Raw genomic sequence first — 16,784 nt, 5'->3', positions numbered from 1 at the left:
TCTGAAGTATCCAACTAGCCCTAAGAAACTCCTAACATATCTATGCTTTTGTGGAGGTGGGACCCTTTGAATGATTGTTATTTTGTTTGGGTCCACCTGCAATCCTTGCTGAGACATGGAATAACCTAGCACAGTCCCTTCATTCATTAAGAATTCACATTTTTATGGATTGAGAGACAGGTTCATCTCAATGCATTTGCGTAATACTTTGCCTGGCTTAGTCAAGCCTTCTTGGAAATCACAGTCGTAAGGTGTAAAATCATCCATATAGATTTCCACGGCATCATGAACTAATTCAACGAAAATACTCAAGACTACTCTCTGGAAAGTGGCAGGAGCATTTCATAAGCCAAACGGAAGGACCCTATAGGCAAAAGTACCCCAAGGACAGGTGAATGTGGTTTTATCCTAGTCTTCTAGGCAGATTTGGATTTGGTTGTACCCACTGAATCCATCTAAGAAATAAAAGAACTTCTTCCCTGCCAGGCCATTTAGCACTTGGTCAATGAAGGGTAAGGGAAAATGATCCTTCTTTGTGGCTTTGTTCAGCTCCATATAATCGACAAAAATCCTCCACTTCCCATTTTTCTTGGGAACTAACACTAAAGGAGAGACCCACTCACTTTCAGAAATGGGGTAAATGAACCCTGCATCTAACAGTTTTTGCAGTTCTTCTTTAACTATGTCTTTGAGGGCTGGATTAATCCTCCTTTGTGGTTGCCTGACTGGCTTACAACCTTTCTTGATGTATATGTGGTGAATACACACTGAGGGGTGTACTCCCTTCATTTCCTTGTAGTTCCAAGCAAAGGCTTCTAGGTGCTCTCTCAACAAGTTGCATAGTTGTCCCTCTTCTAGAGTAGAAAGAGATGGATCAAGTCAATTGGATGATTATTCAGTGTTTCCTTTACTTCTTTTTCTAATGGTAATGATCTAGGAGTTGTAATTTGGAGCAGGTGTTCCATTAAATCATCGTAATCTTGATGTCCTCCTCCTATGATGGGTTCTAAAGTATAAAGGTGGGCAGAATAAAGCTCATCTTCTTCCTCCTCCTCCAACCATAAAGGTAAATCATGTTCTAGGGAGGGTTGAGCAGGAGGGTATAGGACTAATTGTTTGGACATATTCCCATCCTTGATGGTCATATTCCCATCTCTGCAGCTAATGTAGGCATCAGCTATGGCCAACCATGGCCTCCCAAGGATGAGAGGGTAACCAGTAATCTTAGCCTTGGGCTGGAGAACTAGGAAATCTGCAGGATACTCCCAGGAATCAATGGAGACCATTACATCCTCCACAATTCCCTCAGGGGTGACTATGGAACAGTTTGCAAGTTGCAGCATTGTTGTGGTCTTCCTTAATGACCCTTGGAAGTTAAGCTTGAGCATGGTGTCCTTGGTCATCACATTAATGGCAACCCCAAGATCAATCAAAGTGTGTGGGACAATGGTGCCATTGATATGTACATCAACTACAGGGCTTCCAGGGTCTAAGTATTTTGGACATATTTCATGCCCCAACATTAAGTTAGATAACTGCCCAATGACATTAATGGTAGGGGCATCCCTTTTTCTTCTTCACGGATGCTTAAATCACTTCTCCTTAATCAATTTATTGTATATAGGAACATCTTTGATTGTCTAGAGAAGGGGGATCTTTACACATAGATTCTTCAATTCTCCCAGAAGTTCAATTTCTTCTGGGGTAGTCTGGGGTGATTGGGTTAATCTTTCAGGAAAGGGTGGATTTGCTTTAAGGTTTCTTTCCTCTCTTTCTTCCTCAACCTCCCTATGTGGAGAGGGAGGTTGGTTATCTGGGAGAATTCTCCCAGATCTCAGGTTGATCTCCTGAATTTCAACAGCATAAGCTGGGTATGATGTCTCTCCACCGTATGTTTTTTGGGCTTGCCTATTGTTTGGATTTGGATTTCGTTGGGCAGGCATCTGGGGTTGCCTAGGTGGAGTAGAGTGTAGGAGTTTTGATTGGGTAGGTGATGGAGGCAATAGAGCTGGAACATTGTTGAATTGGGGCCTCCACCCCTGGGGTGGGGTATTCCAATAATGTTGTGGCTGATTGTAAGGTTGAAATGACTGGCTGGCTAGCTGGGAATGATATTGAGATGCATGGGACCAAGGATGGGGTGTAGACCAGGAAGGATGAGCAGGGGGTCTCCAAGAAGGTGTAGTTGTGGTTTGGTTGGGTCTGTAATATGCATGGGATGATCCTTGCATACCCTGCTGGTATGGTCTAGGCCCAGGAGGTCTCTTTTGGTTAATGTAGCAAAGTTGCTCAGTGACCCTTTTATCTCCTTGATATACAACTTTGAGTCTAGGAAAAGAAGGGCACTTGTCTATGGAGTGGTTTTCTTCACAAACTGAGCAAATCTCAATACAGTTTAATGGGTATTCATTCCTAGGATGCCTCCTGGTGCACCTAGGACAGAAGATGGCCAAGGATCTCTCTCCTTCTTCTTGCTTTCTTCTGATATTCATGGTGTCTAATTACAAGGCAAGGGTTTGCAGCATCTCACTTTTGATGTCCTCCAGCATGTCTCCAATTTCACCCTTGATGGATGAGTTGGAGGACAATGTACTGGGAATAGGTTGACTAGTTCTACCCTTGTTTTTGGTTGCCCTAGAATGGTTTCTAAGGACAGTCTTGATGTCCTCATAGGGTAGTTGGTAGATATCTCCTCCTGCTAACATATGTAAGGTATCCAGAATGTCCTCTCTTACTCCTCTAAGCAGGACCAGCTTCAATGACTCAAGGTCAAGTGTGCACCTATCCCTCTTGTAACTGAGCTGGAATCTCTTTTCATAGTCTTCTAGGGATTCATCCTGGCCTATGGTCATCCTAAAAATCTCATTTTTAGTGTCTTTTGACCTACTGTAGTCCCTATATTTGTTGTTAAAGGCCTGCTGCATCTGAGTCCAAGTTGTTATGCTATCTCCAGGTAAACCCATGAACTAGCGCAACACTGCATCCTTGAGAGTAGATGGAAACAGTTTCAACTTATGCTCATCATCTGTATAGTCATAGGTTTAACAAGCAACAACAAACTCAAATAGGAAAGTGTCAAGGTCCTCTGTGGTAAAGCCATGAAAATGAGGTAGAGCAGAGAGGCTTATATTCTTCATTTTAGTGTCCCCATTGGTTTCCCTAATGGGGAAGGCACTCTCAATTCTCCCTCTATCTCCTCTGTCATTTAAATGTTCAGCGATTGGTTTAGTAGGAATGGGTTCTTCCTCTTCTTCTTCCCCTATAGGTTCCTCAAATATGTCAGGTTGCTCGCCTAAAGGGGCTTCCAATTCACCGTCAGTGAAGAAGAAAGAAGGTTGACTGTTGGATGCAGTGGGGGTATTTCACAAGAATTTTCCTGAATTATCCCTAATCTTACGAGGCATGAAAGGAAATGTTTTTGGGTTTTTGTGAGATTTTCTTTAAAGCTGGAAAGTACTCTGCAGAAAGGAAATTGTTGATTAAATGAAAAACTACTAACATAATGGAAACTACTTTGCAGAATGACATTGTTGAATGAAAGACTACTGACAGAAAGGAAACTACTTGCTAAATTGAAATTTTCGAATGAAAGGAAACTAGATTAACTTGCAGAATGGAAAGGAAAGCAGATAAATGACAAATGAAAGAAAGAAACTAGATTATTTTTGCATAAACAAACTAATGGAAGAAAATTGAAGACTAGAAGTAGAAGAAAACAGTAATTCACATCCTACTCTGACACCTCCCCGGCAACGGCGCCAAAAAGTGATGAGCCTAGGTATTGTAGTAAGAATGTTGCAACTCCGAGGGCTACCAGCTTCACTTATCAACCTGGGATTCGTACAAACTTGGAGGTGACTGTGCTATATACACAAGTATAAGTGAAGGCACTGCCTGTTGTCACTGCTCATCTAGCAAGAGACCCCGGGGTTCTAAGCCAGACTTCTATAGGGTCAAAAGAAGCTTGATTTTGATGGAAGGAGAGAAAACCTATTCCAAGGGAGAGCTATTCTACTACAGAAATGAAGAAAGCAATCATGTAATTCTAATTATCTAAGTTGCAGAAGTAAAAGCATCAAAACTAGGCTAAGGGGTAAACAATGGAAACTATGCTAAGTCTGTGTCTAAGCGGAAGAAGCAGTCGGAGGTCAAATTGTTCAAAAGAGGACGTGAGGGAGCAACAACGCATAAGAACCATTGGATCAGGCGGGTGAAAGGCAATTGAATGGTTGAGATCGGATTGCAAAAGGGTACATAGGTAAATGGGCGAACAAGGTTCACTAACAGGATGGACGGTTGAGATTATGTCGTGGAGGCGAAGTCAAGAGGTGGACGGGTGGAATCAATCGGTAGATGGATGGCGGAGATCGGCCAAGCTAGTTGGCGATCGGTTGTAGTGACAGTCGTCGGATCAGACGAGGCAAATCGACGGTAGGATTTTTAAGGGGATAAAGTGATCGGCTAATGTTGTAGAAATTTTGAATAATATGACACTTATTCACAGAGATTATCCCGATTATACACTATTGCGGAATACATGCATAATACATAACCTCCTCTATGTTTATCATCAATTTAGCAGCGTTAAAAACAATGAAACATCAATCGCATGCACACATTAACACAGTATGTAACCCGGGGAAAGCATACAGCTGAAAATCCCACACTATTTGTATATTATAATGATTGAGAACATGTAACAATACATATTACAATACTCCTCACAAGTACTCAGTACTATCTCCACCTATTACACACAAAACTAGCTTAGATTTGAATCAATCACAGGTTCAAATCTCCTCCACTGCTTTTCCTGCCTCCACTGCGCAATCCTGCATGAGAATAATGATGAATGGTTGAACCAAACTCGTATTTCCTTGGCTAAACCACGTAATCCTCATTGGCAATACTCAATCCATTGATTGTGCAAGATCTCATGCACAACTATAGTCACAACTGATAGCAATCTCAACCTCTAACACCTATCTCCACTGAACTGTCCATGCACTGAGTTAACTGATGTATTCTTTAGTTGCTTTATGAGTTAACAATTAGTTAATTAATTAATAATTAATTCACATCACTCATCACTAGTGTATTCTGCAGTTAGACTAAATACAACTAGTTTAACCAAATCAAATTGAACACAACTCCATCAACTCCACAATCAACTCCACCGAAACTCAACCACATGAGTTCTAACTGAAGTCCTGCATGCAATAGCTCAACTGACCCACAAGAAAAGCGTATTTCCTTCTGACAGCTGCATGTGCCACATCTGTAGCTCAAACTGAAGTGTTCCAAGAGGATAAGATAATGTTTATAGTCCAAATATTATTATGAGCTAATAATATTTGACTGTTCTATTTTTAGCGTGGCAGTCTAAAAATAGAAACCGCCCATATGTCTAAAAATAGAAGTCCATCTATTTTTACCAACATGATCAATCATCCACAAATAGCATCCTGCAACTCATAGACCATGATCCATATGTCTAAAAATAGGCAGTCTAAAAATATACTTTGCGCCAAAAATAGCCTACGGGCCCACTTAGTGAAGGCAACTCCTTTCCACTAAGCTCCATCATCTTGTTGCATTTTCAACAAATGCGATGGCCTTCAGATCAGGAAACGGATCGACGGCGGAGATGGGAGCACTTTAAAGGAACGTGCCGAAATGGGGGAGCGGGTTTAGAGGGCAATAAGCAGTATATTGCATGCCCTCAAAGTTGTAAGTGGTTTTCCAAAATTTCACGCAATTAGCCTCCCCAGCCGACACGTAGCATGGGGAAACCACCCATTTTGTGTGCCCTCAGGTGGATAATGTTCGGACAGAAATCCACACGATATGGTGCGATGGTTGTCGGATCTGGCAAGGCAAATCTACGGTGGAGACTTGACCGAGCGAGTTGGTGAGCGAGTGTGTGATAATCGTCAGATCTGACAAGGCAGATTGACGATTTGGATTTAAAGGGCAAAAAGTTAGCGTGAAAAGTGAATCGTGCAGCGATTGGTCGGTTTTTCTTGTGAAAGGCGATCTACGGGTAAAAATCATTTGAACGGTGAATTAACAGCTTCCGTTCAGGCGTTTCAGGCTAAAGGAGAATGACATGGGAATGTGAGTGAGGTCAAATGACAGGAAGAGAGTGAAGGAACAAATGACTATAAAAGGGATAGAGTGCTATGAAATTACCTCAGTGACTGTGTTAAACAAAAAACTCCATGAAAACCAAAACACTATGTTTTTGGGGTTGCTGCAGGGTTTCTTCCTCATGTCATGGTCCCAGAGGGAGAAGGTGACGCCGAGACACCTGCAAGTAACCTTGTGGAACTTTTCTATGCCAACCTACTGATTGAATGAAAGCATAAACGGAAGCAGACTGAATCACAACTAATCCACTCTGCACTACTGTAGTGAGACTGTAAGTATTCAAGCAAATGAATAGAAAACAAGAAGCTACTTAAGTAAATGAGCAGGAAAGCCATAAATCTATGCTGAACCATTGTAATGAAAATGCATCTACTTAAACAAATGAACAATCAAACCATGCATCTATGCTACCGCTGTAATGGAAATGAACTGCTTAAATAAATAAACAGAAAACATGAATCTAAGTTGGAATAATAATACAATAAAGAGGAACTTTGGCTGTTAGGGTCGGGCCCTAACCCAAGAGCTTCAGCCCTCTGAGTTAACTCAGTGCTCGCTCAAATCAAAACTCATCTCCATTATAAAGGAACATTGTATTACATCAAAACTGTTACAAGTATACACTTGGAAAAAAAGTCTGAATACTTGCTCACTCACTGACTAACTATTGGTGACTGACTAACTGACCAAAAAAAAATTGAGGTCCTAAGCATCTCTATTTATACATCTGAAGTCTCCAACGACTTCCCTCAAAATTAGGGAGGTACAGCTCCCAACTTAATGGTAACTTGTCCTTTCACTTTCACTAGCCCAGCTGCCTTCTAGTAGGGAGGGTACTTGTACTTTCACTTGCTTGGCTGTCTTTTAGTACTCCTGATTTGGTTGTTTGTACTTTTAGCTTATGGAGGGATATTCGAATGGAGGAGCAGTAATGAGGAGGATTTACCTCTTTTAATTTCTCTCCTTTGTCCCATCCGAGTTTTTACCAAGGTCTTTTACCATAGTTCCTTGCTTTTACCTTTTATCCCTACATTTCCCTTGCTCTTATCCTTTATTCCCGCATTACATGCACATTATACCACAAAGAAAAATATCCAACTCTAACTCATCTCATAAACAAAATATAATCAAAAGTATGTAATAAGTTGTGAGAATAGTTGGTTTGACTAAGCTAGGAGGTGAATTAAGGCCAATTAAGGTCCATATAATTACTTAATGATGAGGCTCATTAGTTTTCCACTGTAGCGGCGAAAAATTTGCGCGTTGAAGGTGCAATTTGTTGGATACTTAAATTTCCCAATAACCCTTATGCGGAATAATCTCGCCACATGGGCCATGCGGTTGAGGGCTGGGGCTAACCGCCTGCCCCCGCTGGCCTAGCCCCTTATATGTCGGACTAGTGTTCATGTTGGCGCCCATGGGCCCGAGGGCCAGGCCAATGGCCTGCCCTTACCGCCGAGGCCTGCCCTTACCGCCGAGCTCCCTCTCTTCAACTCTTGCGGTCATGTTGGAGGTCATATCGAGCCCTTGCCATGGTCCTGTGGCACCCAAGTGACTTGGACCTAGAGCTTACCGTAGTCGAGCGCCTTTCAGACTCTTCCTAAGGTCCTGTAGGAAACCTGTGACAATGGGTTGGGCTAAGGTCCCAAGCCCCAATTTCTTTATGCTAAGGTTGTGTGGTGCAAGTTACCAAGGGTCGGGGCTGATAACCCGACCCCTCCTCCATATATATGCGCCAATTAAAGTTTAAATAGGCTCGAAGCCCTTAGGAGTTAAGAACCACCTGCAGGCTTAAGAGTAGAGCATTGTGCTATTAGAGTTGAGGTCAGGGGTTTGATCCCACCAAGGCCTCTAGTCACCCAAACCAAAATTTTAGTGCACTCGGGAGGTGCCACATGGCATCCCATGATTGGTCCAAACAAAACCAATCAAATTCGACCACCTGCATGAACCGCGGCTTGACATTTGGTAGCTCCCGATTGGTCTATACCTAGACAGTCACCCTAGATGATGTCAATTGTACGGAAGCCCAATCATCAACTTTGCTCATTTTTAGTTGTTGTTCCAAATGATTAAACGTGATAGCTTGAGCATATAGTGTCGGATTGAGGTGAAATGAACGTCGTTGGATTCAGAACGAATAGCACTATAACTTGATGTCAATTTCAAGACTTTCTAGGCACTTTCATTTTTGAGCTAAAATTTGATCACCTAATCAAGTCATACCATCTTATATTTGTGTCAAACGGTCCTATTTTTCATCCCTGGTGCAAAGAAGGACATGTGCTTTCTTGGTTGACTAAAGGGAAATCCAAAAGAGAGATTTTAAGTCCAAAAGCTAAAAAGGAGGACCGACCATTGGGATCATGAGTTTGGAGAAGGCTCAGCGCATCGAGGGCCAAAATCAAAGGGAGAACCGAAATTTCGAGCGCCGGAATTTGGAAGGGAGTCGAAAAGGGAAGAGCCGAAATTTGGAGTCGATTATTGGAAGCTGATTTAGCGATTTCGGGATATCGGAGGAAGGAACATGGATACCTAGGAGACTTAATTTTAGAAGTGCGCTCAAAATGGCATATCGGAGCCTCAGCATTTGAGAGCCCGATATCGAAAGGAAAATACCTCAAAGCAAAGTGATATTTGAACATCGGAGTTTCGTAACTCCTTAACAAATTCAATTCCTTTGAAATCCTCGAGGTTGCCGATAAAAGGAAATACAAAGGTAATCGTTCAAGAAACCAAGGACCTGAGGGACCCTTTCTCTCTCTTCCAAAGAAGACACATGGCAACTGGTGATTAGCCCCGAGGAGCAGATGTGGCAAATGATGTCAACATGACGTGGTTGTACAGTGGACATGTGGTAGTCAATTTCGGCGTTTTGGGGTGGCCTTTTGTGGAAAATTTGGGTGACATGTGTCACCACTAAGGAGGCGCCACGTGGAGATGATGACCTCAACACAACGTCACCTTAGAGGTCAGTTTTTCAAAGGTGGGAGTTATCAAAACTCCGACATAAATGTCGATTTAAAAAAAATTGATCTGATGAAGGAGCTCCTATGCATTGATGGCTCATGGTTGGGGGGGGGGGCAATTAAAGGAACCAGGGGTGGAAGAGAATTTCAAATGGAAATAGGCCCCCAAAAGGAGACTGAAGGCCTTATCACCCGAGCACCAGGTCGTTGGTCATGGAACTTGGTTTTATGGTAGAGGTGCGATAAGAAGGCCAATAGAAAAGGGGCTATGGGAATCAGAATGTTATAATTTCGTAACTTCTATTTTAATATAGCTACAATATGAGAAAGCTTTGATACTGTGACATAGAGAGCATGGAAGACGAATTGGTCAAAAGCTATATCAATGTGTGCAGGAGTTTGGTGTCATAGGAGTAATTGCAACTGCAGATATCGTTGGGTCAAGGTGAGAAGGACCACGATCTGCAAAGAGAATTTTAGTCTTGTCTTGTGTTGGGAAGTAAGCCATCCCTGATATCACGTGCACGTTAGAGGGGATTAAATGAAGAAAAATGTCATTAGATCAAAGAGGTCATGCTAGTGTATAGTTGATCTTTGTGCAGCGTGACTAAGAATTAATTCTCAATATGGAGGCCACTCAAAGACCCATTCTTAGTAATTAATTATGCATAAATGTGAGCAGTTCATCAATTCCTGGCAACTCCAGCTCATTAGCCCACCACGAACCCAGATAATAGAGCATGAGTCCCCTTAGGAAATCAGAGGAATCAACAAAGGAGATATTTTGTTGTGTCAATCATGACACCGTATGTTTTGTTTATGTTTTGCAAAGATTTCATTTCAAAGAGGAATCAAAATCTGTTAGGACAACTGGGAAATTCATATAACTAGAGCATTCAAGATATTTTGTAACTGTTTGTTTAAAATCTCTCCCTATAAAGGGAAGAGGAACTTAGTAGGGAGGGTTTGATTTTCCTAATTCTAGAAAGTTGTTATCGTCTTGTGAATCCCACTGGTCTGGGTTGTGACATGTATTTAACTCTGGAAGATTAATGAAAAATTTTCTAGTGACTCCAAGCATTTGAGATATCTAGTATGTGTTCTACCTTTATATGTCATTTCATATGTGTATTAATCTTCTTCAGAAAAAATGTAATTATAGTTGTTGGATTCACTCTTAAATTGTAGATGTACTAATGTTATGTGATAGCAGACAATACCTACTAGATTGTAGATTTATCTATGTTATGTGTTAGCAAACAATACCTATGAGATATTGAGTTGGAGACCTTAAAACGCGCTCCATAATTTTTGCATTTCATTTCCTTTATCTCTCCATGATTCTACTAGGATTTATTGCATGGGATTCTGTGTTTAGCCATTCCCCTACATCAATTTCCTCTCTTATATTTCTCCTTCCCATCTTTACTACAACAACAAACTAAGCTTTATTCTCTATGTGTCAGCCACCATACCTGAGCATTTATTCTTGGGGGAATGATACATTTTTCATGTGTATATTGAAGTTGTCTCTGAGAAAGGTAATTGAACCAAAATCCAAATCACTTTACATCCATCTCTTGAGTTGCACTGATTTATCTTCAAGAGAGACTAAGATGTCCTAAGCACTAACCTCTCCTCAACCTAGGGGTTGTCTCTAGGAGCTACAACAAATAACATGGTAGGTCAAATGGTCTTAGTGTTTTCTTGGCGCCACCCAATGACGACACATGGACAGGGGTGCCATGGCATCTACCATGTGGCAGTTTCTTAATAGTTTTGATAAGGTTCCAAGGTTCAAAATATTCAAATGATCATATCTCAATGATCCATACTTGGATTTCAATAAAATCTATACCATCAAAAACATTGACAAGTAGGAGGTGATGGAAATATTAGAAAAGAGTTTTGGGTTGAACGAGAAAAGTGAAAATTTGATACCCCATATCATCATCAATGTATAGAGGGGTTTCAATTATGTTACATCGATGGCACGTGGGTGATGACATGTAGGGAAAATCCCCAAAATTCATAAATATGGTTATTTTTTAAATGATCTATGTTGATTCTATATGTACTTTTGAACAATGGAACTTCAAAACTTTGAACCTACAAAATGACATAAAGGAAGTCCACAATTATCATATATGAAATATGACTAGATGTCAAAGCGATGCAAAATGAGTGTTATGGGACGTCGAGCATAAAGTGAGAGTTATTGAACTTCAAGTGGGTGGACTTTGAAGGTAAATGCTTATTTCAAGGGGTACAAAATTTAGAAAAAATAACTAAATATTAATCGTAAAAAAGAAATAAATGCACATCATATCTCAAGGAATGTCTGCCCTATCTTAGGAAATGCATGCCCTGACTCAACAAATGCACAACCTATCTCAAGAAATGCATGACATGCCTTAAGAAATGCACACCCTATCTCAAGAAATGCACATCCTACCTCAAGAAATGCACATCCTAGCTGAAGAAATGCACACCCTACCTTAGGAAATGTGTGCCTTGCCTGAGGAAATGCACACCTTACCTTAGGAAATGAACACCCTGCTTGTGGTGCTTCAATAAATTAAATTTTGACAAGTTTTATCTATACATCCTGCTAGCAATGACTCTATCCTCTATGATCGAATTCGAATCCAATCATCTTCTGAAATATTCATAGAATCCATTTAGTGATGAAAGTTTTTTATTCTTATCATGAGGCATGGGTATGCCTTGAAAACCTTCTCAAACTCTTCTAGGGGAATCCATGAATAGTGAAGCTAAGATATTAACTTACACTTGACTACTAAGTATTGTTTAATTATTTTTTAGTTGAAGGCCTAGAAGTTGAATCTTCATCATTGTTGGCACTTTCTAGTCCCATTTGGCAATCTAATTTTTTTACCAATCTCGGATAGGGGATTAAAGCATTGATCGAATAAGGGTAGCTCCATATTCCACAAGGGATATTTTTTAATGGTGGAATCAAATACTTAAAATGAAATACAATAGGACATCTACCACAAATGCATGCACCTCAAAATTAGTTAAGGCCCCTATGTTCAATGCATCCTAAGCATGGATTTCAATGTACAAAATCAATTTATTTATAAAACAAAAAAAAAAAAAAATCAAATAAAAAAAATCTATCGTCGTAACTCTAACGCCATCGACGAATATCTGATAGAAAATACCCACCTAGTATGAGTCAAACATGCCTTCCCATTTGTCTCTATTCTGAGAAAGGGTGCCTACAATATCCCCTCTCTTCCAATGGAAGTGCAATTCATTGTGTCAAACGTTGCCTTTCTTTAGCTAGTTTTAATGGATCTACAACGCCATTGGCATCGACATTGTGATGGATAGGTGGTATATCAAACCTACCCAAAAAAATGCCACGTGGTAGTGTTACTTCATTAAATGCATGAAAACTAGATATCATCATCAGAGTTTCGACGACAAGATCATCGAAAGTTTGGTAGATGAAATTTCTCCATATTTGTTGTGTGGAAGTTTTCTCTGTCAAATGTACAGCAAATTGTTATAATATTCAGAGTTTCATTACCACAAATGTTGATACTATGACAAACAAGTGGTGGATTAGACCTACCCCAAAATACCACATGGAAATTGTTTTCATCAAATGCATGAAAACTAAATGTTTTCTCTAGAGTTTGAATGGAAAGACTCATTGAAATTTTAGTGCGATTAAATCACTCTGCAAATACTACGTAGAAATTTTTTATGTCAAATGTACAAAAGAGGGATATGATTGTTGATAGTGTGATGAAACCTTTTTAATGAACACTCCTAACTATGTTCGTTAGAAATCCAACGTGTATTTCTTGAATTGTGGTTGGAAAAACATTGGAAATTATGCCATATAGACTAGTGAGAGTTTAATAGTTAATATTCATATCATGGGATTTGGAGAGAGAAAATAGTTCTAAGAATACTTCAAGAAAATGGTGTGTCGAAAAGGATGAATATGACAAACATGGAGTGTGCAAAGAGCATGACATTGCATGCAAGATTGCTCTTATAATTTTGAACAAACGTTGTAAATATTATTGTTTACTTTTAAGCTCCTTGGATGGTGGCATTCTAGAATAAGCTTGGATAGGTAAAAAGGTAAAGTGTTCATTTCCAAATACTTTTGATTATGAAGCATTTGTTCATATTGATAGAGAAAATAGAACAAAGATTGGGGCAAAATCCAAGAAGTGTGCTTTTTTGGATATGGAGTTCATTAATTTTATGAAAATCACAAAATAATTAGGAGTAGAGATGTGGTATCTAATGAGAAGGTCATGTACAAAGATTAGTTGTAGGGAAAAGAAAATAGGAAAAAAAGAACACATAATGCATAGAGCTTAATGAAATCATAGAAAATCCTAAGAAAGTCTTATTACATTGAAAAGTGTATTGCAACAATTCACAAATTTGGAATTGATCCATCAAATCAATTACTATTTTTTTGTTTCATAGTCTTTTAAAAAGTGATATTATTTGTTTATGGGCTCCATAGGTAGCTTTAATGGTTTCCTTGGAGATGTCTTCGTAAATGTAACCTACTATGTGTTTTTGCATTTGTTTGTGTGGGATTCAAAACCAAGGCTCAAGATCCTTGGCCAAAAAGTACCCATTAAGCATCGACACCTTCAATCTCCAAAGGATGGAGAAGGTCTCACCCAAGACATTTAAAGGAATTGCAGAACCTTTAGCTTGAGCTCTTATTCAAATATGAAGCAATTCAACATAACAACTAGTTTGTAATATGTCAAACATTCACATACAAATTATTTAGAATTGAACAGTTAAAGAACACATTCATTATAACATATAAGACTCATAGAATCTAGAACTAGATATATATTTTATTCATTTTTCATAGAAGAAGGATCTTTACAAGACAAAACCCCAAAGAAATTTTCCATTACAAAACTTGATAGCTTTGCAAAGACAACTCCAAGGTTCCAGATTAATTTCTCTGTCCAAAATATTCTACACACTCTCTCTTAATGATCTCTCTTTATATCCTTTTATAGGTTTCTCTCCATGGGGACCATACTAACCCCACCATAGGTTAGTTACCAAATTATACAGATTTATTACAAGTCCTCCTTGTGTGCCTGCACAATTTACTCAATTATAGTGTGCAATGTCCCTATGTGACATCTCTCCCTTGATTGTCACAATGTCCTTTAATGTAGGTCTTCAAAACTAACTTTGAAAGCTTGGACTCCCCTTAATGCTAATTGCATGTGTTTTCACCCACAAAACTTGTGTGTTGTGTTTCTTTGGATTCACTATATTTATATTAGTTTTGGAATGAAAAGTATTGCCATGTTGAGAGTCAAGTTGAGGAAAACGTTGGAGTACCAAGGTACTTGTTGAAGAGGAGAAATAGGATTGTTCACATACTTGGGGACCTATGGTACATTTTGTAATAAATAGTAATAACTTATCCAAGATATATATCAAGGCTTGTTGTGTCCAATAAGTTTGATTTTAGCATCACTTGTCTAGTGCATAGCAACACTTTCATTCCCAATTATTCATATTCAATCCTTGTTGAAACTTCATTTTTGTTGTTCTTTATAAAGTTGCATGTGATTGGTATGTTTAATAGTTTGAGCATACACACAGTGCAAAAAGTGTCTTAATGTTGTTTGCAAATAAATACTTTAATGTTTGGTGCTATTTTGAGATAGGGAGGACATTTTTTGTAAACATGACAAACTTTAGTCCTCCATTGTAGGTCGTGTATCTACAATGAAGACCTATTACAATGAATGTGCTCCTCATAGCTTCTAAGGAAACTCTGTATAGGAGAAGATATGCCCTTAGAAGTCCATATAAATTAGGAGAAATAATTAGAGAATATGACAAGAGATTCAAGGACTTGTTAACTCAAATACATACGTCACTGAGGAAGCTCTCCTGGTAAAATTGTAGGTTGATGGATTTTCGCAACAAATTAGAGGCCTATTGAGAATGCACGAGATCGCATCATGCAAAGAAGATTTGGAAAAGTCCCAGCACAATGATACAGATGACGATTGGCCATGGACTTCCTGATTGGCGAAAAAGAGAATAGAAGAAAAATTCCAATAGTTACAAGTCTTTGATGTACCTTATACTATAACGAAACGAGCTATGGTGCACCAACTACAAAAGGGGAACACTAAAATATAATTGAAAATTTTCATACCACTTTGAGCAAGATGTTCAACAAGTACGATCAGACATATATTGTGAAATTTGCCAAATTGCATTAAACCACACAACAAGAGAATACCAGTATAATCTAAAAAAGGAAATTCGTAGTGGTGTGTTATATACAAGTAAGCCACCCATTCTACTCAAGAATGTCAACTAAGTAGTCGAAATACACCCAATTATCATATTGTTTATCATACAAAAGCATCTGACCAGTGAGGTGGCCTAACTACTCAAGCATGAAAAGGAAACCCATATTAAGAAAGAGAAATGACTATTAAGGTTGTGGAGGATATCAAGGAGATCAAAATAACCATGATGGATTTAATGGAAAATTTGGAGGAGGTCGCAATCATGGTCAAGGATGAATATATTGTTTCACATGCTGGCAGGAGGGGCATATCAAACCCGACTCTCCACTGAAAGATAAACCCAACCTATGGTTTTGTAATATGTGTGGATTGGAAGATCACTCCTTGAAGGATTGTCCCAAAATTTTCGAAAAATTTAATGGATAAAACAGGTGTTAATTTGCTCAACTCTGTTCCCAAACATGAAGTCTTACACTCTAAAAACTTACACATCATCATAAGATCTAGAGCATGACAAGAAAACAAACTTAGAATGCAAGAGAAAATTTGACCGTGAATTTTTTTTGCCCAATACCCAAATCTACAATACCATAATGACCTTATGTGAGAGGTAGTTGACTTCTTTAAAAATGAAGGTCACAATAAAATGTCTACTAAGTATAATATTATAGAGGAATTTCTAAAACTTTCAAAAGAAGAACAATCAATCAATGGACTAAATGAGCTCCTCTATATACTTCAAGAATATTACAATCCTCAAGTCGACCTCGAAATAAATGGAAATATGATAGCTCAATTTCTTGTCGACTTTGGATCGCAAGTCAATATTCTTCCCAAAGATACTTGGGTAAAATTAGGAAGATCGATCAACTACTTAAAGCTAGCAAATCAAAGATTCTTGGAGCTCATCGATACACTATAGCTTGTTCAAACTTTAATAATGAGCATCTTAGTGTTTGTCAACTTTGAAGTCATTGACTTAGTCAAAGATATACCAGCTTGAATAATAGAAACATTTTCAGAAGAAATCACATCAGAAGTATTTGTTCAGCGCATTTCGAACCAACCTATGTGGTTCATCATCAGGGCAAGATGAAAAATCAGATCATAGTTGTAAGTTAAATAGGGAGATGGGCATTCTAACAACGAAAAGGAAATGGCTATAAAAATGGCTATATTTGACTGGGTGAGGAAAAACAAAGAAAAAATATATTATTAAATTGAGAAAAATATATCAATTTAATAATATATTTTTTCTCTGTTTTCCTCACCCAGTCAAATATAGTTGTTTCCTTTTAGTTGTTAGAAGGCCCATCTCCATATTTAACTTACAACTATGATCTGATTCTTCATCTTG

Source organism: Pinus tabuliformis, chromosome X, assembly GCF_031772625.1.
Source record: "Pinus tabuliformis cultivar Carrire ecotype Pingquan chromosome X, CPIR1, whole genome shotgun sequence".
Taxonomy (NCBI): Eukaryota; Viridiplantae; Streptophyta; class Pinopsida; order Pinales; family Pinaceae; genus Pinus; species Pinus tabuliformis.
This window is presented reverse-complemented; position numbering follows the sequence as displayed.